Source organism: Bos grunniens, chromosome 10, assembly GCF_055505025.1.
Source record: "Bos grunniens cultivar Pamir isolate PY7600 chromosome 10, Bosgru_T2T1.0, whole genome shotgun sequence".
In the NCBI taxonomy this organism is placed as follows: domain Eukaryota; kingdom Metazoa; phylum Chordata; class Mammalia; order Artiodactyla; family Bovidae; genus Bos; species Bos grunniens.
Genome location: NC_141174.1, coordinates 60,418,374 through 60,445,511, shown reverse-complemented (window position 1 = coordinate 60,445,511; position 27,138 = coordinate 60,418,374). Strand labels below are relative to the sequence as shown.

At 46.2% G+C, this 27,138-nt stretch overlaps 2 long non-coding RNA genes across 2 annotated transcripts in view; one reads left to right on the top strand and one right to left on the bottom strand.

The window, feature by feature from the left end:
- LOC147364642 (uncharacterized) overlaps nt 1-27,138 on the bottom strand; it is a 147,299-nt gene that overhangs the window by 95,452 nt on the left and 24,709 nt on the right. The window lies entirely within an intron of this gene.
- On the top strand, nt 247-25,782 carry LOC147364644 (uncharacterized). Its single transcript, XR_015134791.1, has 3 exons — nt 247-6,945; nt 24,036-24,107; nt 25,585-25,782. It is a non-coding gene; the product is annotated as an uncharacterized LOC147364644 (long non-coding RNA).

Here is a 27,138-nt window from a genome sequence, read left to right as displayed (position 1 = left end):
GTTGGTCACTAACAAAAGGCAACCATCTTAGGGAAGAAACTCAACCTCCTTACTCACTGCTTAACATTTTCAAAGTGCTTAAAATGCTGGTTGGCATTTGATAGGAGTTCAGTAAATAGTAATAAAATATGAGCTTGAATATTTCTGAGTGAGAAAAGCACTTATGGTCATCATTACTATTTTTAAAAATATTTATTACACATCTGTTATATATAAGGGACTGCTCTAAGGGCCATCGGTTGTCACAGAGATGAAGAAGATACCATTCGTGCCTTCAAGGAGTTTATTAATATGCAACCCCATGCACTGTAGCCCACCAGACTCCTCTGTCCTTGGAATTCACTAGGCAAGAACACTGGAGTGAGTAGCCATTCCCTTCTCCAGGGGATCTTCCCAACCCAGGGATCGAACCAGGGTCTCCTGCATTGCAGGCAGATTCTTTTTCATCTGAGCCATGAGGGAAGCCCATTACTAATAGGGAAGATAAGAATTATGTTTCATTTCATGTCAATTACCAAAACAAAATAAAAAACAATCAAGAGAAGCTGGGATCCTGCTTCCTGCATTTGTGTCTTGGAAGAAGCTGGTTTCTAAATCCCCACGTCTGTCTCCTGGAAGAGATGCCGAGGTTTTGCTGTACTCCATGTGGGCCAGGGCATGGGGAGTTGCAGGTAGACCTTTGGAAATAGCAACAGTGGTGCCTTTGTCTGCCCTGTCACCTCCCACTCCCTCGCTGAGCCTCTGCCTCAGTTTACCTCTCTCTAAAACGAGGACAACTGCATTTGTTTCTTCCCAACTCCCTCCGTCCCTTGCACTCTGTGCTGATGAAAGCAGCGATAACTGTGACTCACGTGGAGCTTCCCAAGAACTGGTTTTACATCAAAGGTTTCTTGGAAATGTAGGAGTAAACAGCTGGCTTTTCAAAATGGCTGTTTCATTTTGCATTACTCTTCACCACAGCTCTTTCCAGGATCCATGATGAGATTGGGGAGAGAGGGCAGCACAAAATGCCCATGGGGGAGCAAACAAGATGCCAGAAGACCTGGGGAAAGACCAGTTGTTCCCAGAGCCCACTCCTCTGCCCCCAGACAGCTCTTTGATCCCTGGGCACCATGTCCTTGAGGTCTGTATGTTGGGCAGTACTATCCCTACCCTAGGGCCACTCTCCTCCCCACCATACAGCAAGTGTGTGTGACCAGCAAACCATGGCTGACATCAGTGGGGGCTTCAAAATCATCCACATTTATGTTTCATCCTTTTGTTGGCTCACTTATTCATTCTCAGTTTATTCAGCATTTACTGAGCACCAGTAGGTTCTGTCTGGAAATCTTGCCTCCATTTGATACCAGGAAGAGTGTGTATTTGTATTGACTTTTCTGTACAATTAGTTTCATTTACCAAGAGTGGTTTTGAACTTGAAAGTAGATGTTACTCGCAACCTTTTCTGAAAGCTGTGTCTCAAGTTCGCAGGGAGGGGCCCACTTCTCCAAAGAAGTCTTACATATCCTGGCCCAGGTGAGCACATCCTCATGGGCATTCAGAAGACCCAGAGGTATCTTTGCACAGTCCCGGGCTGTCCCCAGGGAAATCAGAGCCATTTGGCTGCAACTAACAAGGACTCTTTGTGTTGATGGGGTTGAGTCACCTGACGGGTCTGAGATATAACTTCCACCTCTGGGGCCAGGGGAACTGAATGCGAAAGACTAGAAGGATGGGTCAAAATGAAGATAAGATTTTACAGGAATCAAAGTAGAGTCTTGTACTTAGTGGTTAAAAGGGGGAAAAAATGACAAAAGAAGAAGGAATCCCGTCTCAATGGTGCTGTGTGGGAAACTGACCTAGAGATTTTGTTTGACTGTAAACCAAGAGCTGACCCAGCATCTGGAAGACTGAACAGCCTTTGGCAGTGTTGGCAGAGTCACAAGTGTCTAGAGATGGAGATGGGGCCCCTCTGGGCTTGTCACAGGGCAAGGCCGTATCTGAAATGTTTAGGCTCAGTTCTGGGTCCACACTTCAAAAGACACTTTAATATATTAGAAGGATCCCTCAGGTGTTTGTGTGAAACCACACCACGTGAAAAAACACTGGTGTTCAGCTAATTTATGGACTGGAATCTTTCTTCAAATAGTTGATTGGTCTGGTGGAGAGGAAGCCCAGAGAACTGCAGAAGGGCAACATCATTCTCAGATCACAACTTCCAGACCCCTGCCTATCAAAATTTGATATGCATCTTCCCCTATCCTTTCATATCCTCCTGGTCTCAGAAGAATTGTTGCTCTTCCTTCTTGGAGGTTGACCTCATCTCTCCCACCCAACTTGGACATGCCTTGCCAATTACCTCCCCTTCCAGAATCTTTCATTTTTCCTTCTCTGCCGGCTACTTCCCATCCTGCAAATATGACAAAGGTGGTGATCTGGGTACCTACTATATGCCAAGTGCATGATGATTTGTCTGCCTTATCTTGGTTAATCCTCGCACCAACCCAACAAAGTATGAGATACCTTCTCCATTTAGAGATGAGGAAACTGAGGCTTCAAGGAATTCTGTGCTATTCATTCCCAAGCTGAAGCAATTGCCAAGTGATGAAACTAGGACTCACTTCAGGTTCATCTGCCTCCAGCACTCAGAACCTCACTTCTACTCAGGCTGTTAATAACTCTCCTCCTCTTCCCAGCCAAATTCCTTTAAAGAAGTTCCTTTTCATGTATCTACTTCCTCACCTCTCATTCACTCCTCAGCCTGCTGCAGTCTGCTTTCTGCATTTACCCTCTGCAGAAATAGCACCACCTCCCTTCCAAGGTCATCAGAGATGTAATGGTCAATCCCAATGACCTTTTCTCAGTTCTCATTCCAGCCAGCCTTTCTGCCACATTTGACGTACTGAGCATGTACCCTTCTTCCTTCTGTGTCTGACTGAGCTCATCTGTTCCCACCACTGCACTTCTCACCCTTCTTATCCTCCTTCCACTGTCATTAGTCATCTTAAAGGATCTGAGGACTCAGCTAAAGTTGGAAACCAGGAATCTGAGTCTGAGATTTCCTTGGTAGGGGTAGAGGTAAGACATAGTGTGCAAAGAATCGAACATGCTGGAAAGCATAGCTCCAGGGGTCCAACTGTCCTCATACCACCAGTGGGTGCAGTTAGAGGGGGTGGGGAAGTTATAGAGCAGAAATAAAAGTGCCAGGAAGGGGGATTGGTAGAGTCTCAAAAAACAGAGAAAGGTGGCAGGGCAGAATACAGGGAATGAGATAGTGAAGTTGAAGGAAAAAGCAGGCTGAGACCCTGGGGAAAAGGTGACCATGATACAGAGCAGGTGAATATTGCTGGAATTATAGGAATGCTGCAGGAATGTCAAGAAATTAAGAGTCTAGATTGTTGGGATGGTTAGCCAGCTCCACCTAGACTCTGACATTCCCCTAGGTCATGGAAGGAGGTGGGCTGAATCCCCCTGACTCGAGCCTGGATCCCCTGTGAAGCTGTCTCCTCAGCAGCAAGTGTATGTACCCCTGGGGCCCATCGTCAGCCTCCAGTTTGCCATGAGCTGGGGGTCCTGCTCCAGTGAAGGAGGGGTATGGGTCCAGGCCTGTGCTGAGTGGCACAACTCCAGGAGTTCCCTTCACATGGAATTCCCACTGGGGGCCTGAAACTACTCCAGCAGCACCGTGCTCAGCACGCAGAAGCCCTGAATGAACCAAGAGATGAACAAATGCATTCATTTCTTGTGCCCCTGACTCCAGTTCAGGCCAGCAGCATTCTCTGAGCAGCCAGGCTCGGTGTGAAGGAATTAGACAGATAAGAGGAGAGGAGGGAGCCAAGGAGCAGCCTGCTTCCCAGGTGCTAATATCCTTGCTGATTCTAAATTCGAGTAAAACCTTAGAGGGTTCCAAACTCAGCCTTAATCTCTCTCTTCTGGGCTCAACATTCGCAAACCTCATTTCAAATCCCAGAAACTCTTTAGTCTGATGAACGACAGGAAGTCAGCCTTGGTGAGACCACTCAGAAATATCTGGCCTTGGACCTGCCTGGTGGTCCAGTGGTTAAGAATTCACCTGGCAACACAGGGCACATGGGATATGCACCGCAAGAAGAATAGCCGCCGCCCGCCATAACTAGAGAGAAGCCTGTGCACAGCAACCAAGACCCAGGGCAGCCCAATGGACAAAGAAATAAATAAATAATTTAATAATGTATTACTGGTATATTAAAAAAAGAGAGAGACATCTGGCCTCTCAGTTACTGGGCCATCCCCCACCCCCAGAGTCACCAGCTGAACGAAGTCAAATGTGTGTCCCCTGGACAGAGATGCTGCTAGGTCTTCAAGGGAAGAGTCTAGAAGCTGCATCCAATACAGCCTCTCCAGATTCTCCCAGTGGGGAAGGGGAGTTAACTGCTCATCTCCTTTGCTTCCTCTCCCATCTAATTTTACTCTGAAAGGAGTCTGAGGATCTCTTTTTATTTTCACATGGAAACAACTCCTGTCTCTAAAACCTTTGGAGTATTTCTTGGAGAACTACCTTTTGATTCTTTTCTGTCTGCACCAACAATAGCTAGAAGGTACAAAAGGTTCTCTTCCTGATTCCCAGGAGAAGAGCCTTCCAAGGAGAGCCCCACATCCCTCCTTGCTTTGCCCACACTGAAGTAGCCATATCTCCCTACTGTGTCTGGTTCTAAGTGGCGATGCTTCAGCAGAGCAGAGTTGATGATTCAGCTACACAGAAGCAGAGCTCTCCGATGGTTACCACCATGGGCTGCTGCAGAGACTTCGAGAAGACCCTCCCTCTCTGTCACTTGCCAGGTTGGCCATGAGTGTTCCTGCTGCAGACCCTGGGCACCCAGGTTCCAGCTATAGGAGCTATGAAAACCCAAGCCACACTAGAGTATCCAACTGCTGTGGCTTTATCTTTTGTGGGCAGGCCTCCTCCATCAGTACCACAACCTCTGCCCCCAAACAGAAAGCGGGGAAGAAGCCAAAGAGAGGAGCTTAGGACAGTGGTGAGGAATGTATTGATCTACCAGACTTGGGGGGAAATCCTTTTACACAGAGCCAGCTTTGACATTCAAGTGGAGCCATTTGCCAGAGGTTGGACCCAGACCTGAAGTGCCAGGACGTTGGTTCTGTTCAGATTCTGTGGGGAGACGCCAGGACTGAACCACTATGGTGACAACTGGCAAACCTGGGGACATGTTCGCTTGCAGATGTGTGGCACAATATTGTAAAAAAAGTTTGATCCAGTGTTAATAGACTGGAGAGTCACAGATTTATAGCTTCTTTTGGAGGAAAAAAAAATCAAAAGATATTCTAAACTGGGTTCTTGTGGCAAAATTGTCTGTGCTGGTTACACAGAATGGGAGGGGGGTAGGGCAATGATTTCTGAAGTCGCCTCTATGCCCATGTCGTCCCTCACACACAGCCAGGTGCTATCGATCCTGAACTCACGCCGCTGTTTTTTTTACAGTAGAGGGAGATTTCTCAATGTGCCCTTTGCCACCAAGTGATTTTTCCACACTGGATCTCCAGGCTCCTGTTGGCATTTGAATTTGCAACCCTTGGATTTGCACCTAAGAACAGCAGGAGCCACAGGAATGGCCATTCCAGCCCACAGGACTCTCCCCTGCTCCTCATTTTGCTTGTTTCCACATATCCTTGTCTGTTGCCCTCATTCTCTTTCAGCAGAGATGCCCTGGCCATGTGGTGAGGATCATGGCCACCAGAAACTTCAATTTAGAAATCCTAGTAGAAAAAAAAGAGTTTCTTTTCTCTACTTCTGAAAATCAAACCTAGTAAAGAATGTTGGCCCCACATGGGGCGTGTGCCTCAGAGCTGCAAGATGTTGTCTTTGGAATCCAGCACTTAAGTAGCTGGTCATTGTTCTAAGCAGGTCACAGATAGTAACTTACTGAATCCTGTTTTTTAAAGAAAGCCTATGATTTAGGTTCCATGACTGCCTCTGATACAAATGAAGAAACTGAGGTACAGATAAGTTAAGCTGCTTTCCCAAGGCCACACAGCTATTAAGAGGTAGAACTAGAATTTGAACAAGATTGTCTAGCTTGTCTGTAGAACTGAGTTCTAGGGGGGTGAGAATAAAAGCTGACAAGCCTCAAGGTATGAGTCAAGAAGTCACAGCACCTCTCTTGCTACATCCGACTGGTCAAAGTCAGTCACAGGACCAGCTCCGGACTTGTTGGAAAAAGTTGTCTACATAGGAATGGGAGGAATTTAGGGCTATTTTTTGCAATTTGCCATATCTTCTCATTTTCTATAACTTCATTTCAATAAACTTGGCATGTGTCTGGCACACGAAGATGACAACTCATAGTATGTGTGGGAGAATGTGGCAAACCCTGCTATGTCCCAACTCATTATTCATTCTCCACTTCTCTCTTATTGACAGAACCCTAGTTCTTTTTTTTTTTTTTTTCAGGGTGGCGATGTGCCCAGGTACAAGTATTCACCTTCCCAGATGCCCTCATAGCTGGGCTGACCATGTGACCCGGTTTGGGCCTATGAATGTAACTAGATGTCTCCTGGGCAGGGCCTCTAGAAGAGCTGTCATTTTCTCAGTAAAAGGGAATAGGCTCTGTGTCCCTGGCCATTTGCCTTTCCCCTTCCTGTCTCATTCCTGCCTGGATCCCATATGCAACAGTTTGGGGTGGATCAGCCATCCGGAAACCACGAGGATGTCATGTAGGATGGCACAAAAGGGCCACAGAAGCCTGATCCCTGATGACACCACGGGGCCTCTGCTCTAGTCCTGGATGCCCTGTCTCTGACCTTCTTGTCGTCTGAGAAAAATAACCCCTGCTTGTTTAATGCCACAGTCAAGAGTTTCAGCTACTGAAAAAAGGAGTGACAAGAAAATGAGACTGAAAAGTGGGCAGAAGGCTGGCTGTGAAGCGTCGTGACTATTAGGAAGACCTGGCAGCTGCTGTGAACACTGCAGTGAGTTTCTGCCTTGTTATGCACATGTGCTTTTGTGTGTGTTTGATGTATGGGCATCTGGATGTGTGTGTGTTTGGGTGTGGGGGTGAATGCGTGCATGGAAGGAAATGCTATAGTCATGGAAAAATTTAAAATCAAACTGGAGCCCAGATTTTGAAAGATTGAAAGAACAACGTTGAAAGTGAAACAGTCAGTTTAATGGTGATGACTATAAACCGAGTACTTAATTTTGTTTTTTTTTTAAGATGTCAGGATAGGAGAGTGTAGTTTCACAGCCTGGGGGCTTGGGTTGACTGCAAAGGCTAAGAATGAGCTCACAGAGTGAGCTTCGAGCGCCAGGAGCTCTGGCTCACCCTCTGGCTGTGATGATTATCTAGGATCCAGAACAGAGAGCGGACCGCCCAGCCTCTGCACGGTCAGAATACTGGGAGCCTGCACCATGTCCACCCCAGGACCAGCGAATGGAGCCCAGCCAGACGACGAGGCAGAGAGCTGGGAAAGTCTGACTTGGACAAGAGAAGACCTGGAGGGCCCTGATGGGATAATAACTATAATAAGTCATCTATCACTGTGTAGAAACCACACCTAAAACTTGGTGTCTTAAACCAACAACGGCCAGTCATTTGCTCACAATTCTGCAGTCTGGGTTGGAGAGGTTTTCTCTACCCCATGTGGTGCAGTGGCGTGGGCTGGGCTCACTGATGCATTCGCAGCCAGCTGGCAGATTACTGGGGCTGAAGGAGCCGTGATTGCTTCATTGACATGTCTGTCTCCTTCAATGAGATGATTGGACTGGCCGCACCCTTGTCCCCAGCATGCTCGTTCATCTTCCTTCTCCACATGGCCTCTCATCCTCAGGGAGGCTAGCCCAGGCTTCATGACTTCTCAGGACAGCAAGATGGTAAAAGTGGATGCTGCAAAGCTTTGAATGCCCAGGACTGAAATTTTTGTCACATTGGTACTGAACCAAGCACATCATGAGAGCAGCCCAGATATAATGTGGAAATGGGCCATGCAGCAGTATGATTTCAGGAGCGTGATTCATTGGGGGCTATTTTGTAACAGTCTATCAAGATAAATAATCTTTATTATTTCTATAGACTTTATAGTTCACACAGGATATTTACATGCACTATCTTAATTGATTCTTACCACTAAGTTGAGAGATGATCAGTGATATGTTGGTAAAACAAAACATAAGCCAATAAGAAGTCCCAATTTATAGCATTTGCCAATGTTTATGGTGTAAATAATCCCACTGTGGCTCATTTTAAGCACCCAGCATGAGATCACGGGGCAAAGAGGAAAGAGGAGACACACTCTGGTTCCAGCACACCACTCTATCCAGTGGGGACCAACCCCATTTGCAGATAAGGTTAAGGGACTTCCTCAAAATCACACACACAACCAACAGCAGCAGACCCGGGACTCATCCAGATCCAGATTTTATGTTCTGGTCACCCTGCTTCCTAGATATTTTCTTCGAACATTTGAAAGGCTGCTATGCAGGAGAAGTTGCTATAGTCTAGATTGCCCTAGAAGGTAAAGTAAGAGTCAATATGAGTGTTAGAGAGACTTCAGCTTAAGAAAGTCAGTATGCAAATAGATTCTGCCAGACTAGAGCCACCCAGAGAATGGACTGCTTTGTGACTGTCACAAAGTGTCTCCCAGAGGCCAGATCTTTGAAGATTTCCTAATTAGAGGAGAAGTTGAACTAGATAACCTATGAGACCCCATTTATGTCTCAGATTCTTGTTTTAAGAATGTTCCAAATCCCCAAATCTGGAATATACTTATTGGCCTTTTGAGACCAAAGGAGGCATGACAAGGAAAGGGAAGAGAACGGAAGAAGGAAAGAAGGTGCGTGTTGAATCTGGGAGGAGCTTGGCCAGCTGAAGAGTCTCTGTCCTAGAGAGCTCTATCCAGGGTTGGGAAACGGGTCTCCACTAGGGTGGCTCTGGTCCAAGGAACAGAGCCATATGACTCATGATGCAGAGACACAATATTTACTTTATCCCAAGTCAATTAAAATGGCAGCAGACAGCTCCAGACCTTTTGTCTGAAATGTCGGGAGGGATGTTCTCAGTGTAGTAGAATGCAACTCCTGATATTATAGCCTGGCTCTTTAGATAATGCTCTTTCTTTCCAAACAGGCTTTCCTAATTTGTCTCAGATAGCTTGCTGAGGACTTAGCATTTAGTCTCTTTGGCTTAACCAGATCCCAACTGCTCCTCTGCTTGGCCCCAGCTCTGGAGAAGAATAGATGCTCTGCTTGAGGGTCTGACAGTCTTAGACACTTTCCACTCAGCTCTGGGGACTTCCTGAAGCAATTAAATTTTCTGGTTTTATAATGAGAACCACAAAACTGGAAGCTTTCCTGAAGGAACAGCTCAAAACTTGAGGAATAAAACTCGGCATTTGGGAATAAACACCTGGGATGTTTCCTGGAATGACTCAAGCGTCACCACCCATGCCAAGAAATTACATGGGTAATCATGCAGCCTGGGAGCTTCCAGAGAATGCCCAAGACAGTCACTGAAGTAGATAATTCACCTCTGAGAACATGTCTTTCAGCTCAAAAATTGCAAAAGGTCGTGTATCTGGTTCTGAGAAACTGTTATTTTCTTGTGCTGAACCCAAAGAAAGGTTAGTTGACAATTAGTGAAGCCTAGCCCTGCTCTTTCAGCAGGACCAGCCCCATCAGAGACTTTCAAGGACACTTTCACATCAAGATTTCCAGTCACAAAAAAATATGGGGTTTCCCAGAAACTGTTACGGAAAAACCCAAATGAACTTTTTGGCCAACCCAATATTAGCAAAACAAATACAACAATACATAAAAAGGATGACATACTATGATCAAGTTGGATTCATCCTAGGGTCACAGTATGGTTCAACAGATACAAATCAATATGATACACCACATCAACTAAAGAAAAGACAAAAACCACATGATCATCTCAATAGATGTGGAAAAGCATTTTATAAAATTAAACATCCATTCATGACAAAACCCAAAATGGGTACAGAGGGAACATCTGTCTCAACATAATAAAAGCTATTTATGACAAGCCCAGCTAACCTAGTAATCAATGGTGAAAAGCTGGAAGCCTTCCCACATCAAGATACCCCATTGCCTACTGGGCGACATGCTCCCCAGAGTTCAGTGGCTCCATCACCTATGGTAGAAGAGTCTGAAATGGCTGGGCAGGATGTGAAATAAGACGCAAGGATGGTCTCAAGAGCTTCTCCCCAGGAGACAGGTACTGGGGTGGCTGCACTCCCCTCTGAAACACATTTACACACTAAAGAAGCATCATCTATTTATATGCAAACCATTACCAGCTCTGGAAACTGGGGGAGCTCTCTCTCCAGGAGCAGAGTAGCCTTGGTTAGTTCTGTTTGGCTCTTGCACAGAAATATGTCAGGGAAACAGGGTAGTAGCTATCAGATCAGAGCCTCCCATTCCCATTTCCTTGCTCAGCAAACGGTAGGACTTGCATCCACCCTGGGCCTAGAGTCAGCTCCAGGGCTTAAGTCCTGGGGTTGTTTCACAAGACCCAAGTTCCTTTCTCTTCCTCCTCTTTCCCTTCTTCGCTCTCTTCTTCACTAACCTCAAATGACTAGAATCACAGACTTTACAAAACTTAAAGACTATGTTAGTTCAAACACTTGACTTTACAGAAAGGACCCAGAGATGAAGAGCAGAGATGCAGACTTACGAAAGACACTTGACTAGTTGATAAAAGAGTATAGCAGATGAGATGGGTTGTCACTGCTGGGATTAAGTTATAAAATATGGTGGCTTCTACCTTGGGCTCTCTCTTCCTCTCTCTCTTCTATCAGTTGCTCTGGGGGAAGTCAGCTGCCACATTACTAGACCAGGAAATTGATGGGCAAGCCCTGTTGCTCCTTACCCTTACCATCATTCAAGAGTAAAAGGACTGGGCTTCCCTAGTAACTCAGTGATAAAGAATCCACTTGCCAATTCAGGAGACATGGGTTCCATTGCTGATCTGGGAAGATCCCACATGCTGCAGAGTAACTAAGCCTGTGTGCTACAACTATTGAGCCTGCGCTCTAGAGCCCAGGAGCTGCAACTACTGAGCCCTGCACACCCTAGAATCCATGCTCCCCCTGCACACTGCAACTAGAGGGTAGTCCCTGCTTGCTGCAACTAGAAAAAAGCCCATGCAGCAAAAAGACCTAGCACAGCCAAAAATACAATAAATAAATCTTGAAAAAATTTTAAGTATATGAACTTAAAATTGAGCCCTGACATCAAATTTTGCCATCACATAGAGAGGATCAAGTCTGCTTTTTTTGTGAACAGTTTGCCAACTGAGAAGGACAACCAACGTGAGCTGTATCTTTGAAGCACAAATGCGGCAAATCCTTCACCTTGCTCTACAGATGGAGCTGAAAAGAGTTCTGGGGCTTTGGGCCCTGCAGGTGTCAATTTGCGCTCACTACACTTTCAGGCAATGCCAAAGAATGCTCAAACTACCGCACAATCGCACTCATCTCACATGCTAGTAAAGTAATGCTCAAAATTCTCCAAGTCAGGCTTCAGCAATATGTGAACCGTGAACTTCCTGATGTTCAAGCTGGTTTTAGAAAAGGCAGAGGAACCAGAGATCAAATTGCGAACATCTGCTGGATCATGGAAAAAGCAAGAGAGTTCCAGAAAAACATCTATTTCTGCTTTATTGACTATGCCAAAGCCTTTGACTGTGTGGATCACAATAAACTCTGGAAAATTCTGAAAGAGATGGGAATACCAGACCACCTGATCTGCCTCTTGAGAAATCTGTATGCAGGTCAGGAAGCAACAGTTAGAACTGGACATGGAACGACAGACTGCTTCCAAATAGGAAAAGGAGTTCGTCAAGGCTGTATATTGTCACCCTGCTTATTTAACTTCTATGCAGAGTACATCATGAGAAATGCTGGACTGGAAGAAACACAAGCTGGAATCAAGATTGCCAGGAGAAATATCAATCACCTCAGATATGCAGATGACACCACCCTTATGGCAGAAAGTGACGAGGAACTCAAAAGCCTCTTGATGAGAGTGAAAGTGGAGAATGAAAAAGTTGGCTTAAAGCTCAACATTCAGAAAACCAAGATCATGGCATCGGGTCCCATCACTTCATGGGAAATAGATGGGGAAACAGTGGAAACAGTGTCAGACTTTATTTGTTTGGGCTCCAAAATCACTGCAGTTGGTGACTGCAGCCATGAAATTAAAAGACGCTTACTCCTTGGAAGGAAAGTTATGTCCAACCTAGATAGCATATTGAAAAGCAGAGACATTACTTGCCAACAAAGGTCCATCTAGTCAAGGCTATGGTTTTTCCTGTGGTCATGTATGGATGTGAGAGTTGGACTGTGTAGAAGGCTGAGCACTGAAGAATTGATGCTTTTGAACTGTGGTGTTGGAGAAGACTCTTGGGAGTCCCTTGAACTGCAAGGAGATCCAACCAGTCCATTCTGAAGGAGATCAGCCCTGGGATTTCTTTGGAAGGAAAGATGCTAAAGCTGAAACTCCAGTACTTTGGCCACCTCATGCGAAGAGCTGACTCATTGGAAAAGACTCTGATGCTGGGAAGGATTGGGGGCAGGAGGAGAAGGGGACGACAGAGGATGAGATGGCTGGATGGCATCACTGACTCGATGGACGTGAGTCTGAGTGAACTCCGGGAGTTGGTGATGGACAGGGAGGCTTGGCGTGCTGCGATTCATGGGGTCGCAAAGAATTGGACAGGACTGAGTGACTGAACTGAACTGAAGTGAACTGACACTTTCAGAGAAGGAGGACCCACACTGAAAAAGCAAAAACTGCACAGAAGTGGCTGTCCTGTCAGTGAAAACGTGGCATCTCTTGTTCAGTAGATAGCAGTTTTTAAAAAATTAAAGGTTGTAAAGAAAAGACTCATATAAGAAGAATAAGCATTTCCATGGGTGCAGTCTGAAAACAAAGAATAATCTCAGCTGCTGGGAAGCACCGTTTTGGTTTCTTTCTGTTCTTTCTTTTCCTTCTCACTGTAGACTGAACTTTGTCCTCTGCTTTCTCTTTCTTGGAAAGAGAGGACACAGTTTTAAGTCAGCACTGATTTGGGATTGTGCCTAAGGCACAATCAGTGCTTCATTGTCATTGTGTTTTTAAGCTTTTTAAAATTAAAACAGTTCTTTGGGGAATGAAAAAAAGCGAAATGTCATGAGGACACTCAGGCAGGCTATGAGATGTTCATATCGTGGGGCCCCGAAGTCTGGCCAACCACCAGTGAGGAATGAAGTTCTGCTGACAAGCATATGGCTGAGCTTCCAAGCAGATCCTTCCCCAGTTGAGCCTTCAGATAACTGCAGTCCCCAGCCAACCACTGAACTGCAATCTCATGAGAGACCATCCTGAATTCCTAACTCAGAAACTGTGAGATGATAAATGTTTGTTGCTTCAGCTGCTATGTTCAAGAGTAATTTGTTATGCAGGAGTGGATAAAAACACTGGGCTTTTTTTGTTTCTTCTTTTCTTGGTTGTTTTAATTTTCCCTTTAGGAGAAAGAGATGAGGGCAAATTCCAGCTTACCAGTCAACAAGACCTTATCCTCTACCACTTTAAGAGATGAAACTGTGGCAAATTAGGAATAAAAAAAGAAGGAGCTTCCATGGAGGCCTGGGGCAAGAGCCTCCTGAGCAAAGAACTAAGTGTCTTTCCAAGCCTAAAGTGAAAGAATTTCAATTCATGGGCTGCTAGAAAGCTCCAACTTTCTTTATAGCAGTTTTGAGTATGCAGCCACTGCAAATGCTAACTGCAGATGATGCCTTATGTATACACCTGATAGAGCTATAGAAATGGTGTCTTGGTTGCAACAAAAATAGAGCCTGAATTCCAAATGGCCTCCCCACCCCCATCCACTCCCGTGGTGGACCAGTCTAACCCTGTCTGCCTTATACACGCTACCAAGAGAAAAGGCTCTTTGAAAGGGGCCTGAGCAAACGACATCCTACAAATGCATATATTCAGCAGAATATGGTCACAAGTGCTCTTTCTGACAAACTTACTCATTGAAGGGTCCAAAACTGCAGGTTCTTAAGCAGCAGGCCCCATCCTCTGCATTCTATCCTGTGTGCTCAGAAGTGAGCCTTGTCTTGTTTTCTCTCCAGAAAACCTAGAGCTGAAAGCAAAACGGGTTTTCCAATGCCCAGCATTCATTTCCTAAAATATAGCTAAACTAGGTTAATGCTTTTATTTTATTTATTTATTTTTTTTGCCCTTGAAGTACAGATTCAGAGCTTCTGGGAAACATCCTAGCTTCTTGTTTTAAAGATCCAACAAGAATGTAGTTGTCACCTTCCTTTAAGGAAGACTTTCAATTCAACGCTGGAAGCAGACAAGCCATAGGGGTGGGCCTGACTGGCTCTCCCGGGTCCATGAGAGAGAGTGGTGTGGGCCGTGCATGGTCTGCAGTGGCATGGCATCTTACTGTACAAAATAGCGCCAAGTTCATTTGGTACAGCTGCGGCAGGGCTGGAGGCGTTCTTAGGACCTATTATATGTGAGCCAACAACCTCATCAGTCCAGCTGTTCCTTGGTCTTCTAAAGGAGACCAGGAAGTAGAAGAAAATGAAGAAGTGGGAGCCAGAAGTCAGTTTCCGCCAATAGAACAATGGGTGCCATTGTGCTTCTCACATGGCAACAACTGCTCTCAAGGAGCATAAAATAGAATTACACACACACTGTTACCATCATGAGAACCTCCCCATGGGAACTTCTGGGTGCAGTCTTTTGGAGTTTGAGGGATCTGGGAAGACCATTCCACTAAAAGGGAGATCCTATAGAAAAGTTGAGGAGGGGCCAGTTCTTGGGTGACCTCTCCAAGCAAGAGAAAATGCAAATATGTGCTTTAGGAGTTTCCCCCAAAACCAATGCAAATCTTTCTCAATGCAAAAGCCATGCTTTCCTCTTAGTATTAAAGATAGTCCTGGTCTTGCTTCTGGAAAGCTTCCAAGGACAGAGGCTAAACAGATACCAAACTCACTGGAAAGGAAGAGCTCCTCAGAGCTCGGAAATGATTGTTTCACACAGTTTCTTGCCCCTTGTCTTGAACTGTGCTCAAGCCAAACTCTGCAAAGATGCCAAATGGGGGCTCCTGGGTATGTGTTGTGATTCCGGGCCCTCTCAGAGGGAGGCTGAGGTGGAATCACAGAGGTGATGTGGAGTGCTAACAAGAGCATGGCACTTGAGTCCTGCCTCCGAAAGTTCCTTAACTTCTCCCCAGCCTCTGTTTCATCTGCTTTGCGGAGATAATACATATTTTATGAGGTTTTTTTTTTTTTTATTGAGACATCAATGAGGCAATGTACGTGAATGAGGTTTGAAAAATGAAAAATAATCTCTGGATTCCATTTAATCATTTGTGCTCCACCACATTTATAGTCCAGTGACTGAGGGTCAGTAGGGGAGGCCTTGCCATGGGCTCCACACCATGTGAGGTCTCATGCCAGGCCTCCTTGAGAGCCCTGCTCCACCACATGATGAGAAATGTCTGGTGGGCCAACTTAGTAGTCCTGAGACATCCCTAAGTTGATGGAGTGATGCTTCTGGAAGATCTTGGGTTTAGTCCCTCCTCTTCCTTCTGTCCATCTAGTATTGCTTTCTCTCTACAAATGTGGTATCTGTGTTCCATTTCTCATAACCTGTGATGTTTACAGATCAAAATACCAGTTTCTAAAAACTCATTGGCCCAACTAGCCTTGACCCCAATCTGAAATGCCTACTGGGGATTACTAACTAGATGTCTACCCTACTTTAAATTTTTTAAAAAGGATATCTTTTTCTTGAAATGCTTCCAACTCTCAACTATGATAAGCTGGTCAGTAAAGGATTATGTATTTATTTACCCTTTACTCTCCTGTGTTCCCTATTCCAACCTGTTACCAAAACCCTGTACCTCTTCCTTCGAGGCAACTCTTGAAGTCCGTTGATTCTTTCCAGGTCTTCTCTTGCTATCCTGCTTAAGTCTTCCTTTTCTGATATCTGGATTCCTGTCTCTACTTCTTATTACTTGTTCACCTCCAACTCTCTCTCTCCCATTTATCTGACACAACTTGATCTTTGACATCAGTCAGTCTAGGCTAGGCTATACTGAAGTAACAGATGACCCTAAAATCTCAGTGGCTTAACACAACAAAGGGTTATATCTTATTTACCTTACGTATATATCCATCATGGCCTTGCTCTGGCTCTACTCCAAGTTGTTTCATTCTGGGATCCAAGCTGATGGAGACCTCCCTATCTGGGACAGTGGTGTTCCCAGAGCAAAGGGAAACAAGAACATGGAGAACCATGGTTCGGTTATCTTTTGCCTAGAAATGACATAATTCCATTTTACTCACACTTTATTGGCAAAAGCATCACATGGCCAAGTCTGCTGTCATCTAGGGGAACCCCTCCGCAGGGAGGGGAACATAATTGTGAACACTGCTACAATCTGCCACAGCGCTCACTTCAGCCTTCTGTTTCCCTCTCATGACTCAAATGCCATGTGTTGAAACCCCAGCCACGTCATGGCCCCAGGAAGCCTACTCTCTCTGGCTCAGAGTGCTTTCTCTTTCCTAAGACCTTTGGTTGACTTTATAATCAAAAGGCCCCATACTGGATTTGTTTTAGGTGTCTGTCTGCACATAACCCTTAGGTGGTCTTGTGATCCACTACTCCTGGCCAAAGCTGACTGGACTTCCAGGGATGGCAACGGATCCAAGGATAATCAAATCCAGGCTCACAGAGGCCTAGAAGCTGGCCCAATCAAATGTAGAAAGAACCACCAGGCGACTGCCAAATACAGAAAGAATATACTGCTTGGGATAGTGGTTAAGGCTCAAAAGATGCTTTGAGGTACAGTCAGAGCAGGTGGAAGCTTTGGGTAAGTTGAGATTAGGAGAGAATTGAAACTGAACTTCTTAGAGAGAGAGGCAGGGGCCAAATGCATGGAGAGTGCGGAGACACCACGAGAAAGGGCGGGGCCCTTCCACGACAGGGTGGAGGAGACTCGCCAGGCCTCTGGAGCCAACCACCTGGACTCTTACAATCCATACCCATTTCCATTCCCACAGAGAGAGGGTGGTCTCAGCAAATCCCGAATAAAGCCACTTTGAGCTTAGAGAAACATCAGTTGTCAACTCGTTTCACACGAGTTTAGTTTGATCTTCCTATTTAGACTTTAAGCCCCTAAAATCAAGGCGCATATTGTGTTCACCACGAGCCTGGCACAGTGCAGGCCGCCATATGTATTCTACAAATGGCTTTCCCTCAATTTCCACACACCTTTGCCTCATTATCATGATCATCTTCTCTGCAGCCAATGCTATAAAATCAACCCAAAGCATTACTGTAGAATTAACGAGAAAGGAAATACAAATTTCCTTACCCAGGAAACAATCTCTGTACCCACTTAGCACAGACTTCTGGGACCTTAATAGCCAGTGTGCTGTGCACCATGGACATAGAATGGACTTTTCACAACGGCACAGCCCCATCTCATGGCTTCTCATTCAGCTCCCCCGGGGTGAATTGCTGAGTCCCAGATTCAGCCTCTTAAAAATGGGGTTAGCATCTGGTTATGGTGAGGCATATATGGTAGATATAAAGGACTATCAGCAGAACAAGAAGCAACACAGATGCTTCCTAGCTACAAGTCCTCATCTGCTTCACACAATACCCGCTGTGCCCAAAGCAGCCTGAGTCTAGACTATGGGGATAAGAGGTGGTACCAGGGGGCAGATGGGAGGAGCCAGCTGTGGTCGCTGGGCTGGCTGGCTTGCTTCTGCAGAGCCTTTGCATGTTTCTCTTCCCCCATCCCTTCTGCCTTCCAATCCCCCAGTGGAAAGCAAAGGGTGTGTGTGTGTGCACAGTGAGGCAGGGGAAGCCGCATACAATTTTTTTCCTCTGTGTGTTTGTACACATACCAGAATCATTCAACAGAGAAAGATTTTAGTGTGGGTCTGAAAAGACTACATAACTTGAAATATTCTTACCCATCTAGATACTGATTTTTCTGCCAGGAAAATGAAAAAAATAGCAGAGATGATAGATAGATAGACAGATAGATAAGATATTCACAGTCAGACCTTGCCAGTTAGTGCCAGCCCTTCTCCCCTGGGAAGTCTTGTGTAACGCGACTCCAGGAGGAGAGCAGAGAAGTCCCTTCTGAGAGCTTACTGCGGCTGCCACTGGCTGCCTGCCTGAAGGGGCGAGAGGACTCGCTGGGGTCTCTGTCAAGCGGAATGACCCAGGAGACTCCAACTGCCCTTAATGTCTTCATACCCCGATGAGAGGCAGCAGGGAAATCACTTAAGACCAGTGCTTGTCACCAGACTCCTCTGTTGCTGGCACTTAAAGGGACCTCATGTTAGTGGCTAGGGTTGCCCTAATGAAGTACCACAAACTGTGGCTTAAACAACAGAAATGGATTATCTCAGACTTCTGGAAGCTGGAAGTCTGTGATAAAAGTGTCAGCGGGCTTGGTTTCCTCTGAAGGCTGTGAGAAGCTGTCACAGTGGCCAATGACGTTCACCCAAAGTGTGATTATTGCTTATTGAAAACTGAGGGCTGGGAGGGAGAATCAGCCCCAGGCCTCTCTCCGGGCTTCGGGTGGGTGGCTGACAGTCTTTGGAATTCCCTTGCTTGTAGAAATTCCCCCATCTCTGACTTCATCTCCACGTGGTGTTCTCCCTGTGTCCTCTCTGCCTGCAAATTTGCCCTTTTTATGAGGACACAAGTCATTAGATTAGAGCCCATCCTAATGACCTCATTTTAACTTATTACTCCTGTAAAGACCTTATCTTGAAATAAGGTCACATTCTGAGGTACCAGGGGTTTAGGACGTCAACATATATTGGGGAGGGGATCTAATTCAACCCGCATGAGGCCTTACTTATCTGCCCCTCACGGTGAGGGCGGAGGTCTGCGTTCACCCTGGCCAGACCCTGAGTTTGTCACCACACAGCCCTGGTGTGTTTATCACCAGACACACAGCCCTTCTCCCTTTGAATCATGACTTCTTGGACCCAGTTAGCCAGAGGCAGGGCAAACAGACCAATTCAAGCCTGCAGAGCATGAAAAGGGAAGTTTCATTAGTCATTCTTCTGGTTTCTCCCAGTTAGTGCACGTTATCAGCTTTGCCTGCTTATTCTCACTCTTCACACCTCGTTGGGAAGGGGAGGAGAAGCCACTTCCCTGGCCCACCCGGGCCTCTCTGCAGTGGGACGCTTGCCAGGCAGCTGTGAGGGGAAGGCAGCAGGGGCTCCGAGGACCTTTGGGCTGTGAGCCTGTTAGTCGTGGAGGCAGAAACACTGAGGTCAGGCAACTCTGGTGTGGGAGTCAGGAAAGAGGAGGTGCAGGGGGAAAGGTGAAGACAAGGGGATGGGAAGGGGATAAAGGGGGCTGGGAAAGAGACAGTATCATCATAGACTTTCCTATAAACTAAGTAATTTGTGGGTATATATATAAATGGTCTGTTCATTAGGCTGAAAGGCAGTTGTGTCTGTTACTTAGGATTATATTTGGCTCTGTACAATAGAGAATCCTCAAATAATAGAGGCTTTGTAAAGATTGACCTTAATTCTCCTATCCATAAAAGAAGTCTGCCAACAGACAATATAGAGCTGGTATGGCAATCCTGCGGTCATTAGGAAACCAAACTGCACTTAAGATTCTGTACCCTCAACCGTAACATGTCTCGTCTTGGCCCCTGCTAGCTGCTCAGCCTCCAGCCATCACATCCAGATTCCAGACAACAGGAGAAGGGCCCCTCAGAGACTCCACACATTACTTTTGCTTATACCTCATTAGCAATAACTTAGTAAGGTGGTCATATAATTTTTTCTTTGGATAGCTATGTACTTTAAATAAACTGCCGCTGCTAAGTTGCTTCAGTCGTGTCCAACTCTGTGCAACCCCACAGACGGCAGCCAACCAGGTTCCCCCATCCCTGGGATTCTCCAGGCAAGAACACTGGAGTGGGTTGCCATTTCCTTCTCCAATGCAGGAAACTGAAAGTGAAGTCGCTCAGTTGTGTCCGACTTTCCAGACCCCATGAACTGCAGCCTACCAGGCTTCTCCGTCCATGGGATTTTCCAGGCAAGAGTACTGGAGTGGGGTGCCAAACAAAAACTAGGAATGTATTATTAAGAAAAGAGGAAAGAATGTTGGAGAGCAACAGTGGTTTCTACCATCACATTGTATATGAAGGGAAGACAGTTATCATCTAAATTCCCACTACGAACAAAGCTAGTGAAGGTGATGGAATTCCAGTTGAGCTATTTCAAATCCTGAAAGATGATGCTGTGAAAGTGCTGCACTCCATATGCCAGCATATTTGGAAAACTCAGCAGTGGCCACAGGACTGGAAAAGGTCAGTTTTCATTCCAATCCCAAAGAAAGGCAATGCCAAAGAATGCTCAAACTACCACACAATTGCACTCATCTCACACGCTAGTAAAGTAATGCTCAAAATTCTCCAAGCCAGGCTTCAGCAATATGTGAACCGTGAACTTCCTGATGTTCAAGCTGGTTTTAGAAAAGGCAGAGGAACCAGAGATCAAATTGCCAACATCCGCTGGATCATGGAAAAAGCAAGAGAGTTCCAGAAAAACATCTATTTCTGCTTTACTGACTATGCCAAAGCCTTTGACTGTGTGGATCACAATAAACTCTGGAAAATTCTGAAAGAGATGGGAATACCAGACCACCTGATCTGCCTCTTGAGAAATCTGTATGCAGGTCAGGAAGCAACAGTTAGAACTGGACATGGAACAACAGACTGGTTCCAAATAGGAAAAGGAGTACGTCAAGGTTGTATATTGTCACCCTGCTTATTTAACTTCTATGCAGAGTACATCATGAGAAATGCTGGACTGGAAGAAACACAAGCTGGAATCAAGATTGCCAGGAGAAATATCAATAACCTCAGATATGCAGATGACACCACCCTTATGGCAGAAAGTGAAGAGGAACTCAAAAGCCTCTTGATGAAAGTGAAAGTGGAGAATGAAAAAGTTGGCTTAAAGCTCAACATTCAGAAAACGAAGATCATAGCATCTGGTCCCATCACTTCATGGGAAATAGATGGGGAAACAGTGGAAACAGTGTCAGACTTTATTTGTTTGGGCTCCAAAATCACTGCAGTTGGTGACTGCAGCCATGAAATTAAAAGACGCTTACTCCTTGGAAGGAAAGTTATGTCCAACCTAGATAGCATATTGAAAAGCAGAGACATCACTTTGCCAACAAAGGTCCGTGTAGTCAAGGCTATGGATTTTCCTGTGGTCATGTATGGATGTGAGAGATGGACTGTGAAGAAGGCTGAGCGCTGAAGAATTGATGCTTTTGAAATGTGTTGTTGGAGAAGACTCTTGAGCGTCCCTCAGACTGCAAGGAGATCCAACCAGTCCATTCTGAAGGAGATCAGCCCTGGGATTTCTTTGGAAGGAATGATGCTAAAGCTGAAATTCCAGTCCTTTGGCCACCTCATGTGAAGAGTTGACTCATTGGAAAAGACTCTGATGCTGGGAGGGATTGGGAACAGGAGGAGAAGGGGACGACAGAGGAGGAGATGGCTGGATGGCATCAATGACTCGATAGATGTGAGTCTGGGTGAACCCCGGGAGTTGGTAATGGACAGGGAGGCCTGGCGTGCTGCGATTCATGGGGTCGCAAAAAGTCGGACACAAATGAGCGACTGAACTGAACTGAACATGCTTGAGAAAAGGATGCTCCTGAAGCACAAAATCTTTATGTCCCACAGAATCTCCCCTTCCAATGTCATGTTCCATTGCCCTTGAATCATTCTTCAGGTCTCAGCTTTAACCTCCTTCACTCAAGGAACTCTCCCCAGACTTCTCAGCCTGCATTAGCCTCCTTGTCTCATGTCTCTGTTGCGTCTTGTGCTTCTCCTTCAAGGCCCTCTACCTCCTATTCATCATTGAATTTTAGCTGAAGTTACTTATGTAAGGACCACCCTCCCTCTAAACTAGACTGTCCTCTCCCTGAGGGCAGGGGCTGTGCCTTGCCCACCATCATCTTGGAAGTTGGTGTAGAGGAAGAAGAACTTCCTTCCACCCTATTAGGATCTGGAACTGGACTGAAGACTTCAATTGACATGAGACAGATTAACAGGAGAAAAGCATACAATTTTATGTGCTATTTTTACATCTACAGAGGAATTTTCAAAAGGAAAATGAAGACCTGAAGAAGCTGTTGGGCCCTGAAATTTATACACCATTTAAACAAAAACAATGCATTGTGGGGATGTGACAAGACAAAGGGGCTTAGGCATGGGGCAGTGAAGTGTGGGCCACTGACTAGGAAATAGGTAGAGGAAACCAATGGAAGATAAGCGTCATTTTAGTGGGTTTGCTTGTACAGGTCCATTTGGGCCTCTCCTAGTCTCTGAAGATAAGAATGTTCTCTCTTCCTAGTGCATAGAGGTCACCATTCTCGGGGGAAGATTTTGTGACCCGCTTTTAGGTAGAAAGGGGGAGGTCAGAGAGCCCTTCCTGCATCTGCTCTTTCTCAAGTGACTTCGGCTCAAAACAATCAATACAGGTGGCATATTTTGAGGGTGGCATGTTCTGAACCCCTTCATAGATTCTCAGTAACTATTTGTTAACTGACTGCCATCGAGTGATTAGAATACTAGAGAGGTCCCAGACTCAAGGCTGGTTCCAGTGAGACTCTTCTTTAACTGACTGCCCTGGTTGAGACCAGGGGAGACTGGCTCCTCCTGCGTTGTCCACCTAGCAGGATTTGGGTAGCCTGAGCATGCACGTCGAGGTCTGGGAGGGTTGGGGTTGAGGCTGTCAGACCAGCCTCTCTGAGGAGAACTCCCACACCAAACTCCGCTTTAGGAAGCCAGCTCTGGCCGGAAGTACGCCCAGGAGGGCAGGGGAACAGAAACTGCTGCAGTGTGGGTGAGATTTAGATCTGAAAATGTAGCCAGCTACCCAGTGTTTGGAGAAGAAAAGTAGGTCACCATCTTCCCTTCGGTCTGCTCTGACGTCATCCCCAGGCTCAAAAGGGGAAGGAAGGTTTGTGTGATCTCTGGCACCATAGGCTGTGGGCACATTTGCTCACACTCAGCTTTGTGAGAACTCTGCCCCACCCCTGCCATTCTCAAGACTCCCTTAAAATCAAGGAACCATCAGCTGGGCTGTTCAGCCTTGAGGTCTCAGATAGGGAGGCTTCCCGAGGCCGGCTTTTTGAGAAAGAGTCCATTTCTCCACCACCCAAGCCAAAAGGTAGGACCCAGCCAATGGCAGGACTTCCAAACCCTCCATTTAAAACCTGTCCAATTAAGAGACAAGCAGTCTGTGCTCTGGCACAGGAGCGCAGGGTTTTAAAGGAGAGAGCAAGAAAGAGAGAGAGAGGTGGGAGCCCTGAGAGACCATGACGTTGACCACTGACGAGCAGCCCTAAGAACACGACTCCCTCCAAGGCTCCAGCCCAGGGGGAGGTGAGGCCAGGATGGAGCAATGCAGCAGGAGTTCAGTCGCTCAGTCCTGTCCAAATCCTTGCGACCCTGTGGACTTTGCCCACTAGGCTCCTCTGTCCATGGGATTTCCCAGGCAAGAATACTGAATTAGATTGCCATTCCCTTGTCCAAGGGATCTTCCCAACCCAGGGACTGAACCCGTCTCCTGCTTTGTTGGCGGATTCTTTACTCTTGAGCCACCAGGGAGAAATGCAGACTTCATCTCCAACTTGAATTCCCCACTGAATCCTGTCCTTCCACTTTCACCACGAAGAAATTCAGTCATCACAGCCTGGGCGACCTTCAGCCACTTCTGACTAAGAGGCCGAAAGTGATATTCACCCCTCGTGTGATGTGGGGATTTTCTAGGGCAGAGTTGAGAGGATTAGCTACTGTCTCCCTCTGGTTTGCAAGGGCTTTTGATTAAATATTCAAGAATTTTGTGAGCCAGTTGTTAAACCATTAGTAACGCTGCCATGGTGGGAGTATTGACACTGTGGAAATTGGCAAATACTACAAATTAGAGTTTGTTTTTTTGTTTTGTTTTGTTTTCCCCAGAGAGCTGCTTTACCAGCCACAGACTCATACGAGAGGAGCTCTGAGAGGGCTAGAGTTGGAGGAGACCACGGGGTGAGCAATGCTAAGGGCAACTGGTGCTTTCCTGACGCCTTCATCATGTCGCCCTTGGCTTTTAGACATTCCCTTGGGGGTCCATGTTTTCTCTGTGGAAACATCTATGGGTGCACTCCTGCTCCACCAGGGAACATGAAGAAATTTACTTTCAGTTGCCCCTATGCCAAAGGACTCCAAGAACACAACTTCCAAAGGCAGCAGGTGCATTGTCTTGAAGAAAGAGAAGAGAAGGAAAAACTGAGTGGCCCCTTTAATAGCAACAAGTGAGTGCAGAAGTAGATCCGGGCAGCCTGATCCCCAAAACTTAGTTTCCTTCAAATCCCCTGATACAATCAGCAATCCAAACCTGCAGTTAAGACCACAGGTGACGTTTCTTATGTAAGTAGATCCCTCTGCTTCAGATTTCATTTTCAGAGGTCACAAAAGTTTAAAAGGGAAACACTATTTTCATGAAAAGGACCATAAAAGAGACTGGGATTAGTATAAAGGAAGGTTCTTAAATTTCACCATGTTGGTCAACCTGGGGAAGGGTGTGCTTCTGGAAAAACAGATTTCTAGGACTTTCTCTGAGAAATTGAGACTCTGCAGATGTGCAGAGGTGGCCAAGCACCAGCCTTTTTTAAAAAAAAAAATTTCATTTATTTTTAACTGAAGGATAATTGTTTTTACAGTATTGTGTTGGTTTCTCCCAAACACCAACCTGCATCAGCCATAGGTTTACCCGCATCCTATCCCACTTGAGCACTAGCATTTTTAACAGCCCCTGCCTCTACCTCCATATCTGCTACTGGTGGCCTAAGGACCACACTTTGAGAAACTGGTCCCAAGGGGATCCTCGGGAGGAATTCTATAGAGGGAGTAACCCTGAGTGGGACCTTCCTCTCTACCTGGATCAGCCACCTGTGACCAGAATCGCCCAGGGCCATGCCCAGAGCAGGGGCAGCCTCCTCACCCAGGCTCCTCTCCTTGGCTCCTCTCCTTAGAATCAAGGGATGACAGTGAACTTGATTCTTGGCACAAATGCAGAGAAATCCTTCCCCCCATGGACCCAGAGAACCCTCCAGGAATCACTGAAAGTCATCAGATTGATTGTGCTTGCTGAAAGCACCTTAAGAGTTTAGATTTATAAGGTTTAGCAAAACTCCTCTCAGTAACTCAAATCCACATGCAGAGATGAGGTGGACAGGGGCTGTGGCATTCCACAGATGGTTCACTTTGGAGAGAAACCACTGATCCACAATTGTCCCTCCTCTGCCACTCCTGTACACCACCCCCAGAAAGACATCCCATTCCATATCTAGGCAGCCCAGCCCTGCCATGATGCTAGAGGGCATCATGGTAATAGAGAGAAAGAAAAGATGCCAGGCTTCACCTCTGCTCACAGCACACTTCCTGGCCTGAGGAGACTTCTACTGCACCCCTGCCTTGGCTGTACTCTTTATATTTCTAAGCCACTTCCTGTTTCCATTTCTAGGTCATAAGCCAGGCTTACAGTTGGTGGGGCTCACTCACCTAGGAGCCCCAGCTCTTCTTATCTCCCCTCAGAGACCATGGCTGCCTCTTGGGGAAGGGTTCAGAATGTGCAGCTTGGAAGACACACAACTTGTCCTCAGCTTTTCAGAATGCCGAGGCCCAGAAACTTTGCTGGCCTGGGAGGTCTGTGACTTGCTTGGGTTGTGTTTCTCTGCCTTGCTGATGCCCAAGTGCTCAGTTCCCTGGACGGACTGGACGAGTATGCTTTGTGAAGACTCTGCAAAGACCTCATCAGAAACCTCGCTCCTCCAGAAAACCAGCAGGCACCAGCTAGCTTTCCCAGAGGGAGATGTGAACAAGAAGCCATTCACGAGCATTCTCTCTGGAAACCAAATTTCAAAACAAGGAGGAAACCACAGCTCAGCTGTGTGCTGGTGTTTGGCAACATGGGCTCACTTGAAGAGAGACAAGCACAGGCTTTGCACAATTTTATTGCCGTTGCTCTGTGATTTCTAAGCAGTTTACTCCTGATTTCCACTACTCACTGGGGAAAGATTATCTTGGTGAAATGCTGAGTGCTCAGGACAAGCCCCTGGACGATTGGGTCAAGGTACATGTGCCAAGTCAGCATCAGGCTGTTGTTTTTGCCTCCCAATTCCATTCTCTAACTTTTTTTTTTTCCCCTGTGAAAATGTATCATAAGCTGGAACACACCTAAGATGGCACAGAAAATGCAGAGCTTTGATTTTTACCCTGTGCCCCCAAGTGAGCCAGGCATGATGCCAAGGCTTGGGCAGGTCCCCTGAATGGATCACCCATGTCGTCTTCACCTGCACACTATACCTTTTTCTACAGTAAGGAAGGGAAGAAGAAAGAACAAGCCAAAAAAGGGAAAAAAAAAAAAGACCCATAACTGTAACTGAGCAGGACCCTGTGGGGGTCTTCCCAGGATGAACCCCTCCCACATATCCTCTGCTGTAGCTCCTCTCTGAAGTACCTAGATCATAGTAGCGGATACACATTTCCCGAGCTGTTTTATAGATGTTAAAATCCCCACCAAATGGAAGAAATCAAATACTTGATGACCATGAGCACACAGCCCCCAGACCTACTGACGCCTAGGGATTGATAATGGGACCTTGCCCTGTTATCACATCATCAATGAATCAGAGAACTGTGCACAAGCTGCTCCCATGCTCTGTGACTCCTCTCCTTCCCTGGATTTTAAAGATGCTTTCCTGAAACCCACCAGGGAGTTCAGAGCACTAGCTGCCCTAGACATCTTGCTTGGTGCCCTGTAATGAATGCTGCACTTGGCTTCACCACAACCTGCTGTCAGTAGGTTGACTTGGGTGAGCAGACCCGGGTTTGGTTCAGTAACAAGCCTAGGGGACAGGGATGCAGGCTGCCTCTCACTCAAGGCAGCAAGATTATCTCCAAAGAGAGAACCAGGTGCAGAGAAAAAACAAAGCCACACACAAATCACCCGAAATCTAAAACATAAACCATGTCTCTTAATTATTGAGGATATAAAGAAATAGGAAATCTCATATCC